Source organism: Nicotiana sylvestris, chromosome 4, assembly GCF_000393655.2.
Source record: "Nicotiana sylvestris chromosome 4, ASM39365v2, whole genome shotgun sequence".
NCBI classification, from domain to species: Eukaryota; Viridiplantae; Streptophyta; class Magnoliopsida; order Solanales; family Solanaceae; genus Nicotiana; species Nicotiana sylvestris.
This window is the reverse complement of record NC_091060.1, coordinates 170,684,630-170,690,047: the sequence shown is the minus strand read 5'-3', so window position 1 is coordinate 170,690,047 and position 5,418 is coordinate 170,684,630. Positions and strand designations below refer to the sequence as shown.

General features: G+C 32.1%; 1 pseudogene; it reads right to left on the bottom strand.

The window, feature by feature from the left end:
- Positions 1 to 322: 322 nt before the first annotated feature.
- On the bottom strand, positions 323 to 497 carry LOC138890999 (small nucleolar RNA U3; annotated as a pseudogene).
- Positions 498 to 5,418: the final 4,921 nt, after the last annotated feature.

Below are 5,418 nucleotides of genomic sequence, written 5' to 3'. Positions count from 1 at the left end.
AAAATAAGGTTGTTGTTTTAGAGTTGGGATGAATCAATGTCTTCAAACACTATCAAAGTGATCAAACGAGGGTTTGTTGGAATAGGCACTGCCAATTTTGTTAAACTAGTCTAGCTTTAAGTGTAGCATCCATGAAGAAAAGTCACAATCTTTACACCTTGCAACTCAATGGTTAAAAGATCCCAGCTTTTACACCATGAATTTCACTTTTATATTTGCACATCATTTGGTGTACTTGGTGCAAGTGAATTGAAACAACTAGAAGTTGAGAAAGAGGAACCAAAGATAGGAGAAGGAAAAGATGGTTACAAAAAGAATGTAGAGTCTGTCAGACAGCTATGAGACCATCCTAGGCCACAAGTGACCATGGAAAGTTGTTAATCATGCTCTAGCCTCATAGCCACGCCTCATCAACCAGACTTGGTTTTCTGTCTCCTTAGAACTCAAGGATACAGTGGCACGAGCCTATAGAACAGATCATGTTCAAGTAAGGTCGTGCCCTTCAGTTGTAGTGAATGGCTATATAAACAGCAAATAGATAAGTTAATGCGTCGATGTGGGACAGATCTTATGCCAATCTTCAACCCTGACAAACAACTAGATTTTCCGCTCTCGGGCAAACGTGACCAAAATCGAATCCTAAAATAATAGTAGAAGTCTACTTTGTGATTTTGATTCGTGTGGAGAAAACAAAAATACTGCCAATGAGGTTAAACTTTGAATCAAAAACCATTACAATTATTTTAAACCCCAAAAAAAAAAAACGTCATGTTTACAAGACAAATTAAATTACCCCTTGAAATTTGAGTCTTTCTACACTTCCATAATCAGAAAAATAAACATAATTAAGGTAACGTGGAATGAAGAAATTTTGATACAAATCTATTTTTATTTGTTTAAAATAGATTGACACTATTTTATACTCCTTTGTAAACTTTGTAGTTCTAATATTTCTATCTTAGTTTTGAAGACACTTTCTTATAAGAATATTATTACATATGTAAGGCCATAACGTTCAAAGGTTTTTTTTTATATATTGTACACATGTTTAATTAGTGTGTCAAATATATTATTTTCTTAGATCTTGCTTCCATTAAACACCAATAACAACAACAACAACAACAACGACCCAGTATAATCCTACAAGTGGGGTCTGGGGAGGGTAATATATACGCAGACCTTACCTCTACCCCGAAGGGTAGAGAAGCTGTTTCCAGGAGACCCTCGGCTCAAAAAAGCAATAGGAGATGATATATTAGTACCATAAAAATGCGTAATAAAAATAACAACAATATATAAGAGATATGAAATATGAAATACAGAATACGAAATACGAAATAGATGGCTGGTATAGTACAACTAGAAGGTAAAGCTCTACATCAATAGACGACCAATGACATTCCTAGTCTAACTCCTAACTGGATAATCTCACTCTATTGTGCTGTAGAAATATTCACACTCTCCCCTAACCTACAACCTTAATGCTCGACCTCCATAATTCTCTATTGTGCTTCCATTAAACACCATTTGTTTAAAATGAAAATGTAATAGTCAAAAGCAAAAAAAAATTGTCTGAAATCTATGTTCTTTTTTTGAGGTAAGCTGAACTATATAAAGATCAAGGATGGTTTAGTATAAATTTAATTCTAGTGTTAGTAAGGACAAGTAATATGAAGTAAAAAATTAAAAATGTTGTAAGAAAAATGACTTCCATCAATAGATGAGATAAGTTCACTCTATTCTTTTTGATAAAAAATATTTTTCAAGGTAATCAAACACCTAAAAATAATTTTATCATGAAAAATATTTTATTTTAAAATGACTTTCATTATAACCCGACACACAAAAAAACTAAAAGGAAAAGGAAAAAGTTTTTTAGATTGTCAGTTACTTATTAAATAATATTTAAATAAAGATTATTACTTTTGTTCTATTCTAAAAAGAGCAAATTCATTTACAATTACAATATTTTTCCAAAATCATGTACGTTTAGTACTCTTCAAAATTTTACGCATAGTCCACAATTTAAGGTATTAATTTTGAACCATATTAATTTATCCATATTTATCTCCCATTATTAATCTATACTTACCATCTTTATGAAAGTTCCCGCTCTTAGAATCCCCTTTTTCATTATTCTTATCAAACACAGTCTTAGTAAATTCACATTTTTATTCCATGTTTGAAGGTGTATATATACATATAATTTTTTTACAATATAATTTTAAATATATACATATGTAATGAATATATTATGTATATTTGCCTATACCGAACTCGTTTTATGTCTATTCAACATATAATTTTGCATGCATAACATATAAACAAATATACATATTCAATATATATATATATATATATATTCAATATATATATTATGTATATTTAGTGTATAATTACATATACTTGATGAGATCAATATATAGTTTAAGTATATTTGACATTTGAAATATATACTCTGTATATGTGATATACTTGATGAGATCCTCTCATTTTCATTTGCCTGGTTCTATTTGGAACCAGCTACAAGTCTCTAAGGTTTGGTTGCCTGACGGGCTCTTCGGTCGAGCCCAAAATGGCCTAACGACAGACTGCAAGTCAAAAAGGAAATTTACATAAATAGCCGGTCAAATTTATTATTTATTTTTTTAGCCATACATATAAATTATCAATTGATTATACATAATTATATATGAACTGTGCACATATGATACATTTTCTGGCTATTTTTAATTTAAGCGATTAGTATGCGATTATTTAGATTAATTCTTCTATTTAAATACTAGCACCTTATAGAAGGTCAAGTTATGAGTTGCAGCTTCTCCAGGTGAGAACTTCGATCTTTCCATAGTAACTTGTAAAAAGTATTTCATCTTTGATTGTAGTAATTTACAGCTACTAGTCCGTTCTATTTCTAGTGTGTTATCCCATTTAGAAAAGTAGACCAAAACTACAAGTTATAATATGCAAGAAAAAGTGATTCTTGTGGTCTTTGGATAGGATATGTCTCTATACGTCTCCTTATTTATTTGAAGTAGCTAGACTCAGGTTGTTGGGATCCCTAAATTGGTTAAAAATTATGAATGTTTTGCATACCTTGTCGTTAAAGCAATTGATGCTTGCCCCCCAAAAATATGGTACGATTCTTTATGTGATTCAAGATCTTTTCTTATCCTTTTATGTCTTTCATGGTGGAGTGGATTAGAGGTAGATTCAAAATTTGAAGTTTATGGATTTGGAATTCTAGTTTGTTTAAGTTATTATGTTCTAAATTAATAATTTATACATATTCAATAAATTTCTTAAGGCAAATATAGAGTTTGAATTAAAACTACTAGTTCGACTGAACCTGTAACCTGTGTTTTAGCTCTGCCCCTGGATTGGAATATTGGATCATGTTAGACGTTTGCCATAATTTTCTTATCATATTTGGCTTTCCTATTTGTTGAAGGGAAGGAGAACATGTTTACCTTAATATATACATGTGTGTGAGATACATGCGTGATACATGTGTCGCAGAAGAATTTTTTGAACGATTTAATTACGAATTTTGATACAAAACCAGTCCAAATTACCTCCAATCTTCCTCAACTTTTGTATATAGACTTATCTATATGTTTTCAATGAATTTCAACTGTACCCATTGAAAAAGTTCCTTTTTGCTTAGATTTTTGCTACCTCATACATGAAATTTACTTTTCGTCTTGCATCTAATGTTGCTAATCACGCTTAAAAATATGGAAGGAGATTTTTGCATGTGATTCTTTGAGAGAAAGAACCTTATTTATTTGGTTTTACAATTTTTACATGTGTTTGGCTAGTTTTAGTAATGTTTGACCAAAAGATATTAAAACTATCTTGATTAAATCAATTGATGAAGATGAAGAGGTAAATCTCACCTAAGCGTAATAAAAGCTAGACTAGATGGTGCCAGGGTAAAATAAGGTGAATGATGCTTCCTAATATGTTGGAACCAAATGATTATTCGTAAATGCGAGAACTTCAAATGTAAGAGAATATAACAATGAATGCAATTAGTAAAGACCAAGAGTGATGTAAGGATTTTGATCTGTAATAAGCAAAGTTGTTCTTTCTTCATTCCCCTTATAGAGTGTTCTTTCCCCCCTCTTTATAGGGGACAATCTCCCTTTTTACCCTAAAAAAGGTACAACACAAGGAATATTCGAAAGACATATTCCTATTGTTCCCTATCATGCTAACGTTACTCCAGACGCCGTTCGTTCACTAGCCGCTGTTAGTTGTCACCCTTCATAACGACCAAAGGACGCTGCATCGTAAAGACCTCGTTCTTTGTTACACTTAGTAACAGTCGTGGTCGTTCAAATTTCGACCTATACAGTTAGTCCCTCCGCTTGTCGAGGTCGCGACCTGTTGCGTCCTTGGTAAGCGGACATCGCCCATACTTACGAAGAAATTTGGTATGCAAACCATAACGATTTGGCCAATGACGGAAGAGCGGTGCATTTCGCTATATCCTGGGTGGTGTGTTCTATTGGGAAATGACGTCACTTCCACGTGCGTCATCATTGCGCATCTTCCCGAGGCACAGATTGATGGCCTGTCGCTTTAGTTTTACTGCAATGGGAAGCTTTTGGCTTCGATTCTGGTGCCACCCAACCCTATAAATAGGGGAAGAGTTTGTTTTTTCAAAAACTCTTGGCCATTTCTCTTCTGATCATTCTCTTTCGTGTTTGTAGCTTTGCTTCGGTGATTTTCTTTATTTCCTTTTTTCTGTTCATTGTTCTTGGTCTCTTTCGTTTAATTAACACATCTTCCTCCATAGACATGCCTAGAACACACCGATCGCATGAGGGGATTGTGAGCACGTGATTTTTGCGCTACATAAATTGCTCCTATAAAATCAAAGAAAATAGATTTTTCCAATTATTTGCCATTTTATAGGATTTTGTAGGATGTTCATTTAATTGTTTATATTTTGTGCATGTTTAAGTTTTATTTAAACCATGAAAAACTACCAAAAATATCATGCATTGCATTTAAGATTTATTTTTATATTTTTAGAATTAACCAGTAACTATTTGTTTTATAGAAATTCGAAAATCACAAAAAAATAGCTCATTTTTTTACATTTTTTGTCTTTTAATTTTTAGCTTAGAATTAAGTGTTGTTTATAATTTTTATAATTAGCTAATTAGTTTAATTTCACACTTTTGGATAATTTATTATTTGTAGGATTTTAATTAAAAGAAAAGAAAAAAAATTAGAAAATAAAAGAAAGAATTGGAAAAAAAAGGTTTGTCTTTTAAAATTTGTCTAATTCTCGCCCAACCCAAATCTGATCCAAAACTTCCCACCCAAGCCAAACCTAACCTACCCGACCCGCTTACCAGACCCAAACCCACCCCTTTTAATTATTAAAACCTCAGATCCTAGACC